Raw genomic sequence first — 23,593 nt, 5'->3', positions numbered from 1 at the left:
CTCATCCCAACCAATGGCCACTACTCCGTACTCATCCCAACCAATGGCCACTACTCCGTACTCATCCCAACCAATGACCACTACTCCGTACTCATCCCAACCAATGACCACTACTCCGTACTCATCCCAACCAATGACCACTACTCCGTACTCATCCCAACCAATGACCACTACTCCGTACTCATCCCAACCAATGACCACTACTCCGTACTCTTACTACTTGACCTCTCTGCGGCTTTTGATACATTCGATCCATTCAAATGGCAGTTTTCTGTTTACTTTCACATTTTGTTTTCCATTTTACAGCATTTGAGATCATTTTAGCTGAGCAGCCTATCAGTTTCTGCACTTATTTATATATTTTCTCCTCTCCAATGAGCTTTTTAATCAAAGTACGCTGTTTTTCTACACTTTGTCTGGAATGATCCGTTACTCAGATTTCACTGTTCAACAAATTTTTATTTTTTTCCAGTTTTGGAAACAAAAGGATCCATTTCTTAATGAATTTCACATTCTGAGTTCAAATATAACAATGAAATTTGTCAATTGGCTCTAGTTTTTCTGTAAACGGAAAGTTTTCTACTATAGGCGTAATGACTACATAATGCACAATAATTATATAGATAGATGTCTTTCCACAAATATAAAGCAAGTTATATTGACTACATAACAAAGCCTAAATGGCATAATATATTGCATAGGATTACCAAGAAAAATTATAGCCATAAGCTAAGTTGAATCATTTTAATACTTAGGATTCTGACTAGTTTTGTCTTCAGTTTGTGTCGGTTTTGCTTCTCTTGGCTTTTCTCTTGTATTCGAGGAAAGGGCTATCTCTTACAACTGTCCAGCAATAGTCAGCAAGCATTGATGGGCTCCATTTACCTTGATATCTTCTTTCCATAGCTGCAATGTCTTGATGGAAGCGCTCTCCGTGTTCATCACTCACTGCTCCACAGTTTGGTGGGAAAAAATCCAGATGCGAATGTAGAAAATGAATTTTTAGAGACATGTTGCAACCCAGATTTCTGAAGTCTGGATGAGTTTTTCTACCACTTTCTTGTAGTCTGGTGTTTTATTTTTTCCAAGAAAATTTGATGTCACTGATACAAATGCTGTCCAGGCAGCCTTTTCCTTTCCACGCAACAGAGAAAGAAACTCATCATCATGAATAAGTTTACGAATCTGTGGCCCAACAAAGACTCCTTCATTTATTTTTGCAGCACTAAGTGCTGGAAATTTGCTAATCGGGTACTTGAAACCTGCTTTATTCTTGTCCATTGCCTTAACAAAGTTTTTCATTAATCCCAACTTGATGTGTATTGGAGGTAATAAGATCTTATTGCTGTCTACAAGTGCTGGATAGTTAACATTTTTTTCTCCAGGCTGCAATGACTGGCGTAATGGCCAGTCTCTTTTGGCATAGTGCATTTCTCTCGCACGACTGTCCCACTCACAGAGGAAGCAGCAGTACTTAGTATATCCACCTTGAAGTCCAAGTAGGATAGCAATCACCTTCAGGTCACCACAAATCGACCATTGATGTTCATCATAGTTGATGCACCTTAAAAGCTCTTTCAAGTTTTCATACGTTTCTTTCATTGAAACTGCGTAAGCAACTGGAACTGACGGCAGCTGATTGCCATTATGGAGCAAAACAGCTTTAAGACTCGCCTTTGAAGCATCAATGAACAGCCTCCACTCATCGGGATCATAGCATACGCCGATGGCTGAGATTAAACCATGAACATTGTTACATACAGCAATATCACCTTCCTGGACGAAGAATGGGATCAGATCTTTCTGACGATGACGGTAGAAAGACGTACCAACATCACTTGCTAGGAGATTCCACTGTTGTAGTCTTGACCCCAAAAGCTCTGCCTTGTTCTTCGGAAGATCCAGGTCTCTGATAAAATCGCTCAATTCCACTTGTGTAATGAGGTGTGGTTCAGTGGGTGTGGATGGAAGAAAGTCTGGGTCATGTGAGGTTGACGGCTGATGACTACACGCTTCAGGTTCTTCCTCACTTGACTCAACCACGAAGGATTCTGGTGCTTTAGGAATTGGTAGCCCCTCTCCATGAGGAACTGGACGTATTGCCGATGGAATATTTGGATAGTGCACAGATAACTTTTTCTTCTTATTTATCCCTTTTGTTGGAGGCACCATACAAAAGTAACAATTACTAACATGATCTGTTGGCTCTCTCCAAATCATTGGCACAGCGAAAGTCATAGATGCCTTTTTTCCATTCAACCATTGCTCCAGTGCCGTCCCACAAGAATTGCAGCATATATGTGGTGCCCAGCTCTTGTCCTGGTCTCCTATCTTGCAGCCAAAATACAAGTTGTAGGCTTTCTTAATCATTCCTGTTATCCTCCTTTTTTGTGAGATAAAAGTTATTTCACCGCAGATATAGCATAAATGATCTGCTTTATTCACACAAGTTCGAGGCATTACTGAGTAGCCTATATAAGCATAAAACTAAATGTAAAGACGCTGTCGAACTACAATCAGCTACAGATACTGCAGCTTTTATGCAGTGAAGTGATGCAATTAAAGGCTAATATTGCATCATCTCAGTATACATGCAATTTTCTATTGGTCACCAGTATCAATTGCGCAATATGCAGCTGAAGTTGCATCATAATTTTGAATGGCTTACGTCATTAGATGGGTGAATATATCATGGAAACTAGAGCCAATCAACATTTTTTAGGGTCATTTTCGTTTTCAGCACCCCGAAATTATGTAAGATTAGCTAATTTTATGCCCAAAACTTTTTACCTGTTGAACAGTGTTTTAGAGATATATTATATATAGAGGTATATCCCTTTCAGCAACACTGGCTATATCCATATGAACGTCCAACCTCCAGGAGACACAATATACCGGGCAGAAAACAAACCTTCCTCACAAATTCAGTATGCAGTGTCTCTCCAAAGAAAAGCCAAAGGGATCTGCAATAATGTTCTGCCATAAAAAAATGTTCTTTATTAAAACCCGACCGGTACTTACATAATAGGAAGAAAGAAGAGCGCACAATCATACAAAACGCACTCATATCTACATCTCATTGGTTTCTTTGTATTCCCACAGATGAGGTGCCCAGTTTTTATTTCTGGGGCCTGTTTGTTGCCACCTTAGGCAGACTGTCATGGTTATTATATGTGATTTATTTTGTTATTATATACAGTACATGTTGTTCCTTAAAGCAGTTAGGGTGGATACTGTCATCTCTAGGTGCATGGAGTACACTCACAGTCCTAGAAAGCTGTACTCTAAATACATATATGAGAAATGTTTTGCCTGTCAGAAGATTTTTATATCTGTTCATCCATTGCTGGGATTTACACAGCTCTGCCAGACAGCACAGCCAAGCAGACAAGACTACTTACAGATAGGAAATACAGTGGTGTCCTCTGTTCACCCCCAACCGTCTGATTGGATGGTGAAACAACAACAGCAGACTGATTAGGTCATCTCTCTGATCTCTTCTCCTATCAGTATGTTCTATGTTGGTACATGTGCATGCAGCACACCTGATTGGCTCTCGGTTCTGCCCCTTCTTCTTCCAGTGCTGCTGCATAGTAAGAGGCTGAAACCAAACCAATATCAGGCACTTCCACTAGTGGCATTAAAACACACATTTCAAGATTTATTAAGCCCTTCCTGTCGGATGTATGTATATATGTGGCAGCACAGAGATTGGCCGTATTCTGTGCCTCCTCGTATACGCATACCTGTTTTGTGTTGGCAGCATGCCCCCAGCACTCTGACAGTACCGTCACTGACAATTGGAAGCTGGTAGGATGGGCTTCCAATTATCTAATCATCCAATCACAGTGATCGCATGGTCCGGAAGCTGAGCAAGCAGGTAACGATGCTTTGGTGTTACTATCTCTTAAAAGGCTGGGAAGAAGGGGTTAATGAATACAGAGTTCCATTGGTTTGTGTCTGTTATATCTGTCTGGAGATTAGTCCAAAGATGTACAATTTTTATTCAACTGTGTGTGGCAAAATATCCTAAAAATCCAGAGCTATGAACAGGGGATTATAAGAAGATCCTGGGATTTCCCGCTGTAAACGCATGTGTTCTGTATTGCAGACATCTAGAACTGCATTCACCTGATGCCAACGATACTGCGGTGCTGCGAGCAAAAGATCCTGCGGCGGCCCAGACCTGGTTCAACGCAATTCACGGGGCTGTGACGGAACTTCTTCCCAAGGTGATGGCCGAAGTCCAAACTCAGCTGAGAAAAAACGGAATCTCTGGAAGTCATGAAATTCGGCACATGGGCTGGCTAGCAGAAAAGATCAGTTTGTTGTGTCTTTGGCTTTATATTGTTTATCTCACGAGCTAAATGACCACAAAAATGTCTCATCTGAAGTCCCTTTAACCCTTTTCCGCCTACTCCGGTGTCCTTGTACAACGTTCTGAGTGCCTGGGGGGCGGGAAGATTTTCGATCGTGTGACTACTGTGTTTGGCTGTCATAGTGGTCACATGATCAGGAGTCGTTCCACTGGCTATGGATTATTAGTGAGGGCCGAGAGCTGTCTTTGACAGCCCAGTGTCTGTGCTGGGAGCTTGCAGTGAGCTTGTTCTCAGCACAGAAACATTGGCTGCCCAACAACGCACATGTGTGGGTGTTAAAGCCTGCCCTTGTGGCTGCAAATATGTGTAATTTGGGTGACAACAGGTTAAAGTGGAACTTAACCCCCCCAGGTTTAATTTTACTTTAAACCCCCTCCTACCTTGTGTGCTGGGGTGAACTTAAATAACATACCCAGCCATCAACTGCAGCATTGCCCTGCAGTAATCTGCTGAAAGCGGAACCCACAGGGCCTTGTGCCGCCATCATTGGAGCCAGCTTTCTCTTCCAGGTCCTAGCAAGCAGCTCCCGATGACACTCCACTGAGCATAGACAATATTCGTAGTCCTCCTGGGCTTAGGTGAACCTGTGGCTAAAGCTGCTAGTACCTAACCATATACCAGAAATGGTCATTCCAAAGTGTAAAGTGAGGTGCTGCTCTAATAACTAAACTATATGTAAATCCCAATGTGAATAAGTGGTGAACAGTAAATAAATGAGTGAACAATACTATAATACCCAGTGACTATATTAACAGCATAAGTGACATCAACCCCAAACTAAACATCTACACCGCCTCTCCTAAATGGGTGAAGTCAACATAAAAAAATCTATAAATACAATAATTAAATACACATACATATAATGAATGCCGTGGTACTGGATATGCGCCTATTACACAACACCAGTAAATACATATCATGTGGTGACATAAACGCATGTATGCTTTACATTCCCAAAACCAACTGATGTGAAAGAAATGGCAGTGATCCCACTAAGGGATAACAAACAAAGTGAATCAGTGAAACCACTCCTTGTGGTAAACGTATGAAAAAGGGAAGAGGAATCAGATTATAAACGCATGTATACCTACATGCTCAAGGATAACTGGTGAATAAGAACAATAGCAGTGATCCCACTAAGGGACAAAGAAAGTGAATCCGTGAAACCACAAATTGTGGTACTTGTGAAAAAAGAAAGAAGTCAGGCTCACCGCCTGTAAATCACTAACAATCACTAAATGTACACAATTGTGACCCCCCTACTGGGGATAAGTGAACAGAAAACCTATAAATAATGAAGGGATTTGTAACCCCAAATGGGGGGTTCTGAATAAGCAGAGAAATAAGTGACGGCAAACAGTGCCTCACACTCTCCGTGTATCCACAAACATAAATAAACAGTGGATAATAGACCAATCAACATGAACAGAAAAACCAAAACACAAAATTATTAACGTGTCCTAAAAGGTGAAATAAATGTCCAATCTATAGAAGGTGTCCAGAACCATCCAAATGGTTGAGGTGTTCTGTAGTCCTGTGATCACCATAAATGTGCAACAGGATACTATAAATCCCACTCTAGGTGCAATGGCCCCTCACCTCCATGCGGTGACCCTGCAGGGTTAAAACACCTTATGATAATCAAACACCACCGGTCTGGAACCCGGACTCTCTCCAACGGATGTCAGGTCCACCGCTGTGTCAGTTCCCTCTCTGGTGGGCAAGGTCCCGCATGCAGCCTCCTCTCAGTGGTCCTAGAAGTGATGGCTCAGTTGTGATGAGATAGCGATAACTTCAACCTTAGTGGTGTTTGATTACCATAAGGTGTTTTAACCCTGCAGGGTCACCGCATGGAGGTGAGGGGCCATTGCACCTAGAGTGGGATTTATAGTATCCTGTTGCACATTTATGGTGATCACAGGACTACAGAACACCTCCACCATATGGATGGTTCTGGACACCTTTTATAGATTGGACATTTATTTCACCTTTTAGGACACGTTAATAATTTTGTGTTTTGGTTTTTTTGTTCATGTTGATTGGTGGATTATCCATGTTTATTTATGTTTGTGGATACACGGAGAGTGTGAGGCTCTGTTTGCCGTCACTTATTTCTCTGCTTATTCAGAACCCCCCATTTGGGGTTACAAATCCCTTCATTATTTATAGGCACTATAGCCTATTTTTCTGTTCACTTATCCCCAGTAGGGGGGTCACAATTGTGTACATTTAGTGATTGTTAGTGATTTACAGGCGGTGAGCCTGACTTCTTTCTTTTTTCACAAGTACCACAATTTGTGGTTTCACGGATTCACTTTGTTTGTCCCTTAGAGGGATCACTGCTATTGTTCTTATTCACCAGTTATCCTTGAGCATGTAGGTATACATGCGTTTATATTCTGATTCCTCTTCCCTTTTTGTACGTTTACTGCAAGGCGTGGTTTCACTGATTCACTTTGTTTCTTATCCCTTAGTGGGATCACTGCCATTTCTTTCACATCAGTTGGTTTTGGGCATGTGAAGCATACATGCGTTTATGTCCCCACATTATATGTATTTACTGGTGTTGTGTAATAGGCGCATATTCAGTACCACGGCTTTCAATCTATGTATGTGTATTTAATTATTGTATTTATAGATTTTTTTATGTTCATTTAACTCATTTAAGAAAGGTGGTGTAGATGTTTAGCTTGGGGTTTATGTCACTTATGCTGTTAATATAGTCACTGGGTATTATAGTATTGTTCACTCATTTATTTACTGATCACCACTTATTCACATTGGGATTTACATATAGTTTAGTTATTAGAGCAGCACCTCACTTTACACTCCACTGCACATGCACAGCGTATTGTACATAGCCCCAAAGCCACCTGGGATACCTGATGTTGGTATCCTAGGGGGCTTCAGGTGGGGTGGGGAGGATGTCATTCTTGCCTAAGCGAGGAAGGCAGAAGCATGGGGTGTGTTCTCCTAAAATAAAAAATAAAAAAAAATTAAAAAAAAAAAGTTCAGGAATTAGATAAATATATGGAAACACTACATGATTTGCAGGTGTGAAAGTGACAACATGGTTTGCATTGAAAGCGGAAGTGATGTAACATTCTTTTGCTTCCGCTGTGTGATGAGACACCTAGCTAACAGGTGGAAAGCCTCACGTCTGTCATTTACTGCGTGCGCAGCTAGTAATATGGAGTCATGTCAGAGCTTACTGAGCTTCAAAGTGGGCAAATTGTTGGTGCCATTTAGCTGGTGCCTCTGTGACTGAAGTTGCCAATTTTTTTGCCGTGTCACGAGGTACAATATCAAAGGTTATGGCGGCATATACAGTTTCTGGAAAAACGATGTTTGGGCAGCCATATCTTGGTATTCTGCAGGTCCCATTGTCACATTGAAAGATAGAGTCACTGCCAGTGACTATGTACACATTGTGGCAGACTATGTGCACCCCATGGTGCAGACATTGTTTCCCGAAGACCGCGCCATTTACCAAGCTGACAATGCTCTGAATTCACGCAGCTGGTGTTGTCAAATCACGGTTTGGCGAGGATGCAGACAAGGTTTCACACCTTCCCTGGGCGCCACAGTCGCCCAGGGATACTATAGTAGCTAATGATTTTGTTCTTTTACCTAGTGTTTCCATAATTTTGTCCAACCCCTGTAACTGGGACTGAAGGTTCGTGTTAAAATCTTAGTAGTTTGACTTCATCGTGTTCTTGCTCTATATCTGTTTAATGTGCTGATTGTCTGCTTGTTATTTGGGTCCACTTTAAACTATGATCAGTTACTTAAGCGGAGACCTTTCTCTGCCACCTATTGGAATTTGTCATTTCTGTGCAATGTATGCGATTAAAGAGGGGACTCCGTATGCAGCTTTCATTGAATGTTGCCACTTAACAGCAAGCACTGAACACATCAAATATGTCACAGTCTCCTGGGAAGTGTAATTAGTCGGTTTGTTTGAATATGGGGTTTTACTGTTACAGGAATCGGGGGAGGCTGAGGATTTAGACATGCAAGTATGGATCTGTATTTTTGTTTTTAATTCCTTCAGGAGTTAATTTTTTAAGGCCCAACACTGGGAACACTTTTTAGTCAGTTATTGTGTACCGAGAATACTATCCAAAATACAATATTTTTCCCTAAAGCGGGTCTTTAACGTCTTAAGGGGCCATGCACGGTGCTTACAAGAAGGTGTCTGTTCCGATGTTGGGAGCACGTGTAAAGGTAAAGGTATTTTTATAAATATTTATTGGTTTTCAATCAGATATAATTAACAAACATTTTCTTCATTAAATAATCATTATATTCCTCATAATTTATTTAATTCCCACAACCCTAATTCCCTCCTAAGCCCCTCCCCGCCCACACCCATCCTCGTATCCCCCCTCCCCCCTCCATCCCACTCTGCCTTTTCTTTTCTAATCCAAGAGAGAGAGAGAAAAAAAAAAAATATATATATATACTGTATATATATATATAGCACTATCCTTTTCTTCCTAAAACTCATTTCTAAAATACATTATTCGTTTCAAGAGGTATAAATCAACTTTATTTCACTTTCTGTCTAAATTCTTCCCATTTTCCCCACTTTTTATGGTACATCTCCATCCCGTCTATGTGTGTGTAATAAAGTCCATCTCACATAACTGATTCGTTCTGATCAACCAATCTTCTGCCGTCGGCACCTCCCTTTTTTTCCAAAACTTAGGAATCAAGCTTTTGGCTGCACTCAGAAAGTACCAAATCCCTGAATCCTTATATGATCTCACTGTAAGCTCAGAGATATGAAGAAGACATAACTCTGGATCCAATCTAATATCGATCTTAGTAATTTTCCTCATTAAATGGAAGATTTTCCCCCAGAACACCTGTATCTTTGAACATTCCCACCAAATGTGATATAGTGTCCCCACTTCTCCACAACCTCTCCAACATAGTGGAGAGTTCTCCCCATTCATCTTGTGCTCCACAATCGGTGCAATGTGCCATCTAACTAAACACTTATAATTTAATTCTACTTCTCTCATACTAATATTTTCGTGAATTAACCACTTCCTGTCCGGACACTTTTACCCCCTTCCTGTCCAGGCCAATTTTCAGCTTTCGGCGCTCTCACATTGTGAATGACAATTACTCAGGCATACAACACTGTATCTAAATGAAATTATTATCATTTTTTTCAAACAAATAGAGCTTTAATTTGGTGGTATTTAATCATCACTGGGGTTTTTATTTTTTGCTAGAAAAATGAAAAAAGACTGAAAATTTTGAAAAAAAACATGTTTTTCTTAGTATTTGATACTAAATTTTGCAAATAAATATACTTTCTTCATAAATTTAGGCCAAAATCCATTGTGCTACATTTTGTTGGTAGACATAACCCAAATCAGTGTGTATTATTTAGTCTTTGTGAAAGTTATAGAGTCCACAGACCACGGTATATATATTTGATATATTTGAAAATGTATCAATCCTGATGCACGGACTACCTATATAATTTCTTGGGGCCCTAAAATGCCAGGACAGTACAAATACCCCCCAAACGACCCCTTTTTGGAAAGTAGACAGTCTGAGGTATTTAATGAGAGGCATGGGGAGTTTTTTGAAGTTGTAATTTTTTGCCAATTTTTTAAGGAAATGATGAAAGTAAAAAAAATTCTTTTTTTTTTTCCCACAAAGTTGTCATTTAACAAGTTCTTTCTCTCACACGGCATAGGCATACTTGCAATTACACCCCAAAACACATTCTGCTACTCATCCTGAGTATGGCGATACCACATGTGTAAAACTTTTTCACAGCCTAACCACATAGAAGGGCCCCACATCCAATAAGCACCCTTAGGCGTTCTAGGGGCAAAAATTACACATCTAATTTCTTGACTGTCTATCACAGTTTTGGAGGTCCTGGAGCACCAGGACAATTGAATTACCCACAAAATGACCCCATTTTCGAAAGAAAACACCTCAAGGTATGTTTTAAGAGGCATGGGGAGTCCTCTGAAGACTTCATTTTTTGCCACATGTTTTTGGAAAATGTGAAAAGAAAATGAAAATGTATTTTTTTTTACGCAAAGTTGTCAATCTATGAGATATTTCTATTACACAGCATAGGCATACTTAAAATGATACCTCAAAACGCATTCTTTAACTCCTGCTGAATATGGCGATACCAAATGTGTGAGACTTTTTCACAGTCTGGCCACATAGAGGGGTTCCACATCCAATAAGCACCTGTTAGCGTTCTAAGGGCAAAAATTACACATCTAATTTCTTGACTACCTATTGCCGTTTTGGAGGTCCTGGAGCATCAGGGCAATGGAATTATCCGCAAAATGACCCCATTTTGGAAAGCAAACACTCCAAGGTATGTTTTAAGAGGCATGCAGAGTCTTCTGAAGACTTCATTTTTTGCCACAAGTTTTTGGAAAATGCGAAAAGAAAATGAAAATGTATTTTTTTCTACACAAAGTTGTCAATCTATGAGTTATTTCTAATACACTGCATAGGCATACTTAAAATTACACCCCAAAACACATTCTCTAACTCTTCTTGAATATGGTGATACCAAATGTGTAAGACTTTTTCACAGTCTGGCCACATAGAGGGGTTCCACATCCAATAAGCACTTGTTAGCGTTCTAAGGGCAAAGATCGCACATCTAATTTCTAAACTACCTATTGCTGTTTTGGAGGTCCTGGAGCATCAGGACAATGGAATTATCCATAAAAAGACCCCATTTTGGAAAGCAAACACCCCAAGGTATGTTTTAAGTTCTCCGTCACTCTCATCTGTCATACTCAGAATTTGAAATGCCTCCTCGCTTGTATATGATCCTTTGGCCATATTTTTGACACTGATCAGGACCCACTGGTATGGCAGTGATCAGGATGGTGTTGCAGTGAGGGACAGATATCTGGCTGCAGTTGGTTCACACTAGTCACTGTTGGGCAAAAATCAGAGATACAGTGAGGTGGCTGGCAATGTTTTGTGAGTGTGTGTAAACTCTGTGCAAAGGCTGAAAATTACTCACAGTTAGCTGTACTGGATCTCTCTCCTCACAGACGATGGCAGTGAACAGGATCCACTGGTGTGGCAGAGATCAGGGACACTTTATGAACAGGCACACTGTAAGGTGATCAGGGACACTGATTGGGCCACTGTATGGTGATCAGGGACACTGCTGGGCCACTGCGGTGATCAGGGACACTGCTGGGCCACTTGTGTGGCGATCAGGGACACTGTGGCAATCAGGGACACTGTGGCGATCAGGGACACTGCTGGACCACTTGTGCGGCGACCATGGACACTGCTGGGCCACTGCGATGATCAGAACACTGCTGGGCCACTTGTGTGGCGATCAGAAACACTGCTGGGCAACTGCGGTGATCAGGGACACTGCGGTGATCAGGGGCACTGCTGGACCACTTGTCCGGCGATCAGGGACACTGCTGGCCACTTGTGTGGTGATCAGGGACACTGCCGGGCCACTTGTGTGGTGATCTGGGCCACTGCGGCAATCAGGGACACTGCGGTGATCAGGGACACTGCTGGACCACTTGTGCAGCAATCGGGGACACTGCGGTGATCAGGGACACTGCGGCGATCAGGGACACTGCTGGACCACTTCTGCGGCGATCAGGGACACTGCTGGGCCACTGCGATGATCAGGACACTGCTGGGCCACTTGTGTGGCAATCAGAAACACTGCTGGACTACTGCGGTGATCAGGGACACTTCGGTGATCAGGGGCACTGCTGGACCACTTATCCGGCGATCAGGGACACTGCTGGGCCACTTGTGTGGTGATCAGGAACACTGCTGGGCCAATGTGGGGATCAGGGACACTGCTGGGCCAATTGTGTGGTGATCAGAAACACTGCTGGACTACTGCGGTGATCAGGGACACTTCGGTGATCAGGGGCACTGCTGGACCACTTATCCGGCGATCAGGGACACTGCTGGGCCACTTGTGTGGTGATCAGGAACACTGCTGGGCCAATGTGGTGGTCAGGGACACTGCTGGGCCACTGCGGCAATCAGGGCCACTGCGGCGATCAGGGACACTGCTGGATCACATGTGCGGCAATCAGGGACACTGCGGTGATCAGGGACACTGCTGGGCCACTGTGGTGATCAGGGACACTGCTGGACCACTTGTGCAGCAATCGGGTACAATGCTGGGTTACTTTTGCGGCGATCAGGGACACTGCTGGGCCACTTGTGTGGCGATCAGGGACACTGCTGGGCCACTGCGGCAATCAGGGACACTGCGGCAATCAGGGACACTGCTGGACCACTTGTGCGGCAATCAGGGACACTGTGGCGATCAGGAACACTGCTGGACCACTTGTGCGGCAATCAGGGACACTGCGGTGATCAGGGACACTGCTGGGCCACTGCGGCGATCAGGGACACTGCTGGGCCAATTGTGCGGCAATCAGGGACACTGCGGTGATCAGGGACACTGCTGGGCCACTGCGGCAATCAGGGACACTTCTGGGCCACTTGTGTGGCAATCAGGGACACTGCTTGGCCACTGCGGCGATACTGCTGGGCCACTTGTGTGACGATCAGGGACACTGCTTGGCCACTGCGGCGATCAGGGATACTGTTACGATCAGGGACACTGTGGCGATCAGGAACACTTGTGGGCAATCAGGGTCACTTGGGGCAATCAGGGCCACTTGGGGCAATCAGGGACACTTGTGGGGGCAATCAGGGACACTTGTGGGGGCGATCAGGGACACTTGTGGGGGCGATCAGGGCCACTTGTTGGGGTGATCAGGGCCACTTTAGGGGCGATCAGGGCCACTTTAGGGGCGATCAGGGCCACTTTAGGGGCGATCAGGTGTCACTGAGGTGGAGGGCAGTTAGCTACAACCCTCTTCTTCGCTGTTTCTCCTCTCACAGACAACTCCGTGAGAGGAGAAGGAGGCGGAAGCTGCACCATGCGGCTTTTGTTGACACTTAAGCTGTGTCCTTATTGGACACAGCTGATCACATGGTATGGGACCGATTTCATTGGTCCCATACCATGTCACGTAATCCACCGTGTCCGTCGGACTCGGCGATCATCGGGCTCGCGGGTGCGCGCTCTAGGAGCCGCGCACGAGCCTCAGATACAAGGTGCCGTTTAGAGACGGCAACCCGCTCCTGTAGGTGTCCCGTCCTGCCGTTTATAAACAGCGGCCGGACGGGAAGTGGTTAATCTAAACATTTTCCTCTGCTGTTCCTCATCGATCTCCCTGCCCATATCTTTTTCCCATTTCTCTACATAAGTTAGTTTTGTGTCAGTGTCTAGTGCCGTTAAGATTCTATATATTTTGGCAACTCCGTGTCTCCCATCTCCCCGTGTATCTAATAAACTTTCAAATAAATTCCACTCCTTTCTAATTCTCACCAATTTTGGGAGACTCTCAAAAAAGTGTTTTAATTGGTGGTATCGAACCTCGTCCATTCTGCTAAAAACCTCTCCCTTTAATTTCTCCATCTCTCTATAAGATCTTAGTTCCTCACCCACCATTATATCTCTCAGTTGCGCGTCCTGTTTAATAATCCAATTCCCTGTGATATCTTCCTTCCCAGGTGCAAAGTAATCTGTATTTTTAAGTGGCATTAACTGTGAGTTAAAAACCCAACCCTTTTGTCTGTGTAACATCTGCCAGACTTTTAAAACAATAGAAGTGTATATACTTGTGTTAACATCTAGACCTCTATGATGTGTAGGTAACCATATAATTCTATTCAGATTGGACCCACTCAATATATTTTCAATTTTGACCCAACTTTTCCCTGGGTTATGAGTCCAGTCAAAGATTCTCGCGATCAAGATCGCTTTATAATATCTCTTGAAATCTGGGAGCCCTAGGCCTCCTCTCTCTTTAATTCTAGTCAGCGTTTCATAGCGTATCCTCGGGTTTTTTTTCCTCCATATATACCCCAACAACATTTTCCTTAGTGTCCTGAAAAAAACCTGGAAGTTTAATTGGGATCATTTGAAACTTGTACAAGACTTTGGGCAAAATTATCATTTTTATCAAATTTATACGGCCCATCCAAGACGGATTTCCAGTTCCCAACCTCTTCAATTCCTCTTTTATCTCGTTTAAAAGTGAAATATAATTATTCTTATACATATTATTAATTGAAGCAGACAATTTTACCCCAAGATACTTTAATTCTTTCTCTCTCCACACAAAGGGGAATTCTTCTTGTATTTTTTCTTTTTCACTATTTTTAAGATTTATATTTAAAATTTCAGATTTTGTTGGATTAATTTTTAAGTTTGATATTTCCCCATACTCTTTCAGTATTTTCATTAAGTTTGGTAGAGAAATGCGAGGGTTTCCAACGAAAAACAATAAATCGTCCGCGTAGGCCGCTACCTTATGTTCTCTATCACCTATCTTTATTCCTTTTATATTAATATTCTTTCTTATCATTGACAACAATGGCTCCAGGGACAAGACAAACAACAATGGGGATAGGGGGCATCCCTGTCTAGTTCCATTTGACATCCTAAAGAGCTCTGATCTTCCTCCATTTACCATGACAGTGGCTGTGGGGCCTTTATATAAATTACCAATCCACTTCCTAATTCTATCCCCCAACCCTATCTCCACCAAGGTGTCCATCATAAAACTCCAGTTCACTCTATCGAATGCTTTCTCTGCATCAATTGATAGTAATATTACTGGGGTCTTTCCTTTTTTCCCCTCTTGTATAAGCAACAATGATCTTAATCCGTTGTCTCTACCCTCTCTTCCCGGGACAAATCCCACCTGATCCCCATGTATCCATTCTGGCAACAAGACCTTAAGCCTGTTTGCCAGAACTTTTGCAAACAATTTAGTGTCAACATTCAACAGCGCAATAGGTCTATAACTTGCACACTGAGAAGGGTCTTTATCTTCCTTGTGAATTAAAACTATATTGGCCTGTAAGGACTGTCCCCTAACTTCCAACTTGTCTCCCAGGGCATTCATATATGTCTTCAATCTGGGTATTAGTAACTCTTTATATTTTTTATAGTATTTTACAGTAAACCCATCTGGGCCCGGACTTTTCCCCACCACTGTATCCTTCAATGCTATTTCTATTTCTTCTGACGTAATTTCTGAATCCAAGGAATTCAGTTGGATTTTACTTAGTTTTGTTAGACCTGCATTTTTTAAAAATATACTTCTTTTTTCTTTATTTACTGTATCAATATTATTGGGGGTGTCCTGGGGTATAATGTTGTATAGTTCACTATAATAATCTTTAAAAACTCTAGCTATTCTTTTAGTTGAATGGACCATTTCACCCTTGGAGTTTCTTATTTTTTCTATATACCGTATTTTCCGGCGTATAAGACAACTGGGCGTATAAGACGACCCCCTACTTTTCCTGTTTAAAATGTAGTGTTTGGGCTATACTCGCCGTATAAGACTACCCCTCTTCCAGTGCACACCAGTGGGAAGAATCGTGCCCCATCATTGGTGTCAGTGGGACGAATAGTGCCCCATCATTGGTATTAGTGGGAGGAATAGTGCCCCATCATTGGTATTAGTGGGAGGAATAGTGCCCCATCATTGGTGTCAGTGGGAGGAATAACACCCCATCATTAGTATCCGTGGCAGGAATAGTGCACCATCATTGGTGTCAGTGGGAGGAATAGTGCCCCATCATTGGTGTCAGTGGGAGGAATAGTGCCCCATCATTGGTGTCAGTGGGAGGAATAGTGCCCCATCATTGGTGTCAGTGGGAGGAATAGTGCCCCATCATTGGTATCAGTGGGAGGAATAGTGCCCCATCATTGGTATCAGTGGGAGGAATAGTGCCCCATCATTGGTGTCAGTGGGAGGAATAGTGCCCCATCATTGGTATCAGTGGCAGGAATAGTGCCCCATCATTAGTATCAGTGGCAGGAATAGTGCCCCATCATTAGTATCAGTGGCAGGAATAGTGCCCCATCATTGGTGTCAGTGGGAGGAATAACACCCCATCATTAGTATCAGTGGCCGGAATAGTGCCCCATCATTGGTGTCAGTGGGAGGAATAGTGCCCCATCATTGGTGTCAGTGGGAGGAATAGCACCCCATCATTGGTGTCAGTGGCAGGAATAGTGCCCCATCATTGGTGTTAGTGGGAGGAATAGTGCCCCATCATTGGTGTCAGTGGGAGGAATAGTGCCCCATCATTGGTGTCAGTGGGAGGAATAATGCCCCATCATTGGTGTCAGTGGGAGGAATAGTGCCCCATCATTGGTATCAGTGGCAGGAATAGTGCCCCATTATTAGTATCATTGGGGGGAATAGCACCCCATCGGTGTCAGTGGAATAGGTCCCCATCTTTGGTGTCAGTGGGAGGAATAGTATCCCATCATTGGTGTCAGTGGGGGGGGGGGAGGAATAGTGCCCCATCGTTGGTGTCAGTGGGGGGGGGAGGAATAGTATCCCATCATTGGTGTCAGTGGGGGGGGTGGAATAGTGCCCCATCATTGGTGTCATTGGGGGGGTGGAATAGTGCCCCATCATTGGTGTCAGTGGGGGGGGAGGAATAGTGCCCAATCGTTGGTGTCAGTGGGGGGGGGGAGGAATAGTGCCCCATCGTTGGTGTCAGTGGGGGGGAGGAAAAGTGCTCCATCGTTGGTGTCAGTGGGAGGAATAATGCCCCATCATTGGTATCATAGACACCAACGATGGGGCACTATTCCTCCCACTGACACTTGCTTGTAAACAGGGGTGTTCCAGTATGGTGCTGCTGCAGCCAGCATATGTGGTTGCAGCAGCATCTAAGCACGGCACACTTACCTGCGTCTCCACTCGATTTTTGCGGGGCCGCTCAGCTCCGCCTCCTCGCCGGTGATTGGCCGCCTGTGTGCCTTTCCTGAGCTACAGTTCTGGCGGCCAATCACCGGTGAGGAGGCGGAGCCGAGCAGCCACGCGAACATCCAGTGGACGAACCGAAGGAAGGAGCAGCCGCGCTTCCTGGACCGGATCGTCGTGGGACCGGAGCCAGGTAAGAGACAGCAGCCCCTGCCCACCCCTGTACTTAGTTTCCCTTCTGTTGGAAGGGGGAGGGACGGTGGCGGCACCGCGCCGCCCCCCTGAAAAGTGTCAGCATGCCGTTACCGGCGTATAAGACGACCCCCGACTTTTGAGAAGATTTTCAAGGGGTAAAAAGTCGTCTTATACGCCAGAAAATACGGTAATTCCTATTTTTCTTTTCCCTCAACGCCCTCATTAGATGTTTTCCCGGCCTATCTCCCCATCTATACCTTTCACTTGTTAACTTATTAAAGACTCTTCTTTTTTCTTCCTCTATTGCCCTCTCTAATTCATCTTTCTTTTTTGTTATCTTCTGCCTTAATTCTTTCAAGATATTCCTTTTATGGGCCTGTTCTAGATCAGATATTTCATTTAAAAGTCTATTGATCTTTTCTCTCCTTTCTCTTTTCTTTTTTGCCCCTATTGCAATAAGTAATCCTCTGATATAGGCTTTATGGGCTTCCCACAATGTTGCAACCGACACTTCCTCATTATCATTCTCTTCAAAATATCTTTCAATTTCTGTTTTAATCTTTCGATCGATCTCCTCATCCAAAAGAAGTGCCTCATTCATCCACCACACAAAACCACCTCTGTCCTCTCTACCCCATCTTAACTTCATTGCAACCGGAGAGTGGTCTGAGATAGAACTCCCTCCAATCATAACCTCTACCATGGAGTCTATAAATTGATGTTCTACCAATACGTAATCCAATCTAGAGTAAGTCTCATGAACATGCAAATAAAATGTATAATCTCTATCTTTCATATGCCTGATTCTCCATATATCCACCAACTGACACTCATTCAATGATTTCTTTAATAATCTCAGGGACCTATACTCCTCTTTCCTCGCATGGGAGGTAGTATCCAGCCGTGGATCCATACAAAGATTAAAGTCCCCCGCTACTATCAATCGACCTCTTTTAAAATCCATCAGCCTCTGCAATACTTCCCTTAGGAATATCTCTGGTTTCTTATTTGGGCAATATATACTAGCAACTGTACAATCAATATCCTGCAACTTACCCCTTAAAAACAAAAACCTGCCCTCTGGGTCTGTTATTCTCTTCTCCACTTCAAACCTAATATTTTTTGCAAACCCTATAGCTACCCCTTTTGCTCTTCTAATTGGTGAATCCGCATAATACCATGTCGGAAAATATCTTGACCGCAGCCTAATCTTAGATTCCAAATCCAAATGTGTCTCCTGCAAAAGAACCACTGAGGCTGTCCTATGTTGTAACTCCTTAAATAATCTAAATCTCTTTCCAGGGCAGCTTAGCCCCTTTACATTAAAAGTTACAAACTGAATTTCTTCCATGTTGTCCTCCTCTTTCTTTTCTCTCTCTTTCCTCCACCCGTCCTCTTACACTTACCCCTCCTATGCAGAGTATTACCCGTCCAGCCCCCCCCACTCCCCATCTCACCACCCTCCTCCCCCCCACATCCCACCACCCCCCCTCTCCCCCCCATACCATCCCCTCTAGGCCTCCTCTGCCTTTGGATCTTTATCCACCTCAGATCCCTACCTTAGGGGTTCAACTCCTCCCATGACTGCACCCCCCCCCTCCTCCCCCGTGTCCCTTTATCCATTGCTTTTCTTTTTCTAACTGGCTGCCAATTTTCTTCCTCCAAATTATATAACTCTCCCTCCTCCACTTCCCAACCCGAAATCTCTGGTTTCTGTATGCCAAATTTATCACAAAAATCCCCCACATCTTCTGGGAACCTCAGGACCGCTGTAATTCCTTCCCTCCAACCAATTAACCCCGCTGTACGACCCCATCTATAGTTCACATTATGCTTTTTCAGCACTTCTAATAAGGGTTTCAGCGATCTCTTTTTTCTCAAAGTCTCTGCTGTTAAGTCCGCAAAAATTTGGATGTTTTTCCCCCCATATACAATACTTGTTCTTCCTTTTACCTTTTTCCATATCTCTTCTTTATCACCGTGGTTATGAAATTTGACAATTATGTCTCTTGGTTTTTCTAATCCTTTGTCTCATTGATACTTCCCTATCCTATATACTTCATCCAGTTTACATATCGCCACGTCCTGATTATCCATTATGGAGGTCAAAATTTTACCAATTAACTCTTTTAAATCTTCCCCCAAGGTCAACTCTGGGACTCCTCTTACTCTTAGATTATTTCTCCTTGCTCTGTTTTCTTGTTGTTCCATCATATACAGCAATCTTTTTAGGTCCTTTCTATTATCTATTATCTCTTTTTTCAAGTTTGGGATAATTTGGGCATGTGTTTGAACTTTTTCCTCCGTTTCCTCCACCCTAGTTAACAATTGCTCCAAATCTTCCCGAAGTGTGCCCATCTCTTGCTTTATTGATATTTCCAGATTTTTAAACATCTCCGCCATTTCCTTTTTATTTGGTATTTGAAGGTCCCTTTCAATTTCTCTCGACTCAATGCCTTCCATTAATTGTTGACTTTTATACACCGGACCCAGGGAAAGTCTCGGGCTATTATCCAGACTTATTTCCAATTCACTTTTTTCACTGATTCCCTGGGATCTTTCTGGAGTGAAATTTCCCTGTGACGTAAATTTTTTGATCGTACCGGTTTGGGGGTTCCTAGACCCAACCCCTTTGGTATTTTTGCCTTTCGTGTTTCTTTTGAAGTTTTATTCTTACTCCTTTCCTTACAATCTGTCAGATCTTTTGACCCACCCTAGGACTCTCCAGGTTCAGAGTCCACGTTCCTTAGACATCAGATGCAGAATCTTATTATAAACCACAGTTATCACTCACCCTCCAAGTTGAGCTATCCTTCAGGGTATGATTCTCTTCTGTGGCAGTCTTCTCCTAGGGGGGTTACTCTTTGTGAGGTTAACTTCTTCTTCTACTAGGAACAGTATATAGTTTCCCAATGGTGTGGAGTAATAAAGGCTAGAGATGTATCTGTAGTAGCATGGAAATAGTATAATTTGTTAACAGAGTAGAATAGTCATGTAGGGTGATATAGAGGTATGGAGGTGGGAGGTAAAAAGTATAGTGCTATATTACTATAGTATATATAATATATGTTCACACAGCAGCAGTAGCAATGTGGAGTATAGAGGCAGTGTGGGGGCAGTATATCAGCGTTCCAAACCTCGGGGTACCAGGTCGCAGGTTTCTCCCCTCACAGGGCTCGCAGGGCCTCTCCACTACTGTTATGTCTGGCGTCTCTCCCACGTGGCTGCGCCGTCCTGACCGTCTCCTGGCGGCCGCTCTCCTTGTCGCACCGCCACCGCAAGATGTCCCCAGGGAAGCAGGAGCTTTCTCAAAAAGCCTCCAGGGGAAGCCTGGAGAACCTCAGGATCCGAGAAGACTGGCATGGGGTGCTTAGCGTTCACTTTCCCATGCCACCCCGGTCCGCGTCCAGTAGAAAGCCGGCTTTTCTCCGGCCTCCTAAAACGCCGGCCGGCTACTCTATCTCCCAGTGCTCCTCCGCGGCCACACACAGCTGCACCTTCCTGTCTCCCGGCAACCACTCTCCTTGTCTCACCGCTATCGCGAGATGACCCCAGGGAAGCGAGCACTCCGTTGACTCATTCCGGGCTCAGCTCCCCGCCGTCTCCAGTGACCTTCATCGGCCAGGCAGGTGAATCCACTTCTCTCCAGGGCAGCCGGTCAACAAGCTGGGACACCTGAGGAGGAGATAGTCGGGAAAGACTAATGGAGAGTGTTTACTCTACACTCTCCAGTGCCGCCATGTTCAGGTCCCTCCCCCATCCCATCTGGGCTCTGATTTAGGTCACGCCGTGTACATCGTTATCTGGGGAGGTACAGTAGTACTGTAAGTGTAGATGGTGAGACGGCTTGTCCAGCTGAGCCAATGCAAATTTAATGAGCATCACACTTGTTAGCGTTGGCGGTTGGATTGGCTGGATGTCCGTAAAGACAGATGCATCCAGTGAATGCTTCCTGTTAATATGGAAGATGGACAGTCTAGGTGTTGATAGACATCGTTTATGTATTTACTTTTTAAAGTTATTGTTGTTTGCTTTTTACCAGCACGTAATTTCCAAAAGCTTTGCCCATTTATAACAGTCCCTGAGCGATTTCTCTGCTCCTTTTTTGTTATGTTTCCACAGAAGTTGAAGCGTATCTGAACCCGAGAACAAAATCTTTTCCAGTTTACCAATCTTTAGATTTGGTGGCTGCCATTGTTTTATTTTTATTAGGATTATCTAGTTTTTATGTTAAGCTGGTAATCATGTTCACTTCCTGTCCTAGGGTGACAACACTCAATGTACTATATCTATTGTAATGTTTGGGGGTTGTTTAGCTCAGGGTAGCGCTCACCAGCAAGTAGAATCCGCACCAGAAATTGTTGTTTTAGAGTTTCTTGGCCCACTTTTATTAAAGAAAAAAAAAAAGTCCATACAATATATGTTTGCCACATCAGCAGAAAACAACCAATGCAGCCTCCTGGCTTGCACTTGCAACAAAATAGTTCTTCAGCCTCCTGGCTTATGTACAGCAGTTCTGCTCAGGCCTTCCACTATAGACCCTCGTCAGTCCCCCATAGACCACTTCTTTGCCAACACTGTCCACACAGCTGGCAGCCCCTTGCTGCCCTGATCCTCAGGCTCTGGACTCTGTCCTTTCCAATGCACATATGCACTCCTCTGGATTCTCCTTTGCACATACCTGACTCATCGGGAGGATAGAGCCCAGAACCCTGGTTCTGTCTCTACAAAAAGTCCAGAACCCACCTGCATAATCAGTGTTCTGGCTATTCCTAAAACCTGGTCCCAGGTTGCAGATTTCTTCCCACTAAGATCACGTTGAAATTTCCAGGCTCCGGGTCCCAAAATGGACCTTTATGAAACAATGAAGAAACTGAAAAGCCAGTTTCCTCTGCATTACACAAACTCCCTGGAGCCCCTTAACCTGCCTTGTTGAGAATCCTGGGTAGCATAATATCCTTTTAACAACATGACAGATCACTGCACTGTCACACTATGGAGAGCAGCATTGTCACCCTAGGACAAGAAGTGTTTCAGGGCTACAGAACAAACACGTGTAGGCTTGTGAGCTGCTATGTGAATAATAAATCTTACCAAGTGCTGATTGTGAATCGCCTGCACCTAACACATGCTCATACTAGTGTGTAAAAAAACAAAAACCCACAATGTGCCGCGCTTCACTTCAACAATAATATGTGTATCCAATCACTAATATTTCTAATGCATATCCAAATATATAAATGAATATAAATATATGTAATTGTGTATCCAGTTACTATTAGTTATATATCAAAATAAATGAAAAAGTGAATAAACCAATGATGATTTTCAACAACAGTGTCCATATGATTGTTATAAGCAGTCAAAAGAAAACTCCATATATGAGTTCCCTCAAACGTGCAAACTTTGCTTTATCGTATAATATCCCGTGCTTCTTAAAAAGTATTTGGTGCGAATATCTTGCATAAACGTGCCCCCCCCACCGGTTGTGCTCTCACCTCAAATAATGAACAAACCGTTAAGTAAGGTCATATAGCGCTTGTGTCCCTTTAAATGGACCAAAGTGTGGATGGGACGATATCCTGCTGTTTGGGGTCCTTCTCCACTCAAACGATAAACTCCCCTTCCACGGTGGTTATTATAGAGGAATACATCAAATCATAGTGTATTACCCTTTAAAAATCATTTTCATTAATAAAAGTAATGCACTCACATTTACTCTATGTTAAAACTGCTTTGTGCACAAAATGTGTTCTCCAGAACTTTTTCCCAGGTGAAAATCCTAAAATTGCCAGCTGGTGTCAGTATGGTACCATCCAGCCTCCTGAGGGGCTTTGATGTCACGATGCTCGATGGTACCATACTGACACCAGCTGGCAATTTTAGGATTTTCACCTGGGAAAACGTTCTGGAGGACACATTTTGTGCACAAAGCAGTTTTAACATAGAGTAAATGTGAGTGCATTACTTTTATTAATGAAAATGATTTTTAAAGGGTAATACACTATGATTTGATGTATTCCTCTATAATAACCACCGTGGAAGGGGAGTTTATCATTTGAGTGGAGAAGGACCCCAAACAGCAGGATACCGTCCCATCCACACTTTGGTCCATTTAAAGGGACACAAGCGCTATATGACCTTACTTAACGGTTTGTTCATTATTTGAGGTGAGAGCACAACCGGTGGGGGGGCACGTTTATGCAA

The 23,593-nt window shown here is 43.5% G+C and overlaps 1 long non-coding RNA gene across 3 annotated transcripts in view; it reads left to right on the top strand.

Moving 5' to 3' along the window:
* Nucleotides 1-23,593, top strand: part of LOC149462064 (uncharacterized) — a 443,072-nt gene that overhangs the window by 387,386 nt on the left and 32,093 nt on the right. The window contains exon 8 of one of the 3 annotated variants that reach the window (XR_016312737.1): nucleotides 4,112-4,241. The exons of the other annotated variants lie outside the window; for them this stretch is intronic. This is a non-coding gene — a long non-coding RNA (uncharacterized LOC149462064). Of the gene's footprint in view, nucleotides 1-4,111; nucleotides 4,242-23,593 lie in introns of those variants that run through there. 3 annotated transcript variants of the gene reach the window in all.

The sequence above is a fragment of the Staurois parvus genome, unplaced genomic scaffold (genome assembly GCF_062004578.1).
Source record: "Staurois parvus isolate SC_StPar_1 unplaced genomic scaffold, SC_StPar_1.0 ptg000187l, whole genome shotgun sequence".
Taxonomy (NCBI): domain Eukaryota; kingdom Metazoa; phylum Chordata; class Amphibia; order Anura; family Ranidae; genus Staurois; species Staurois parvus.
Note: the sequence above shows the minus strand (reverse complement) of the source record. Positions and strands in the feature narration are given on the sequence as shown.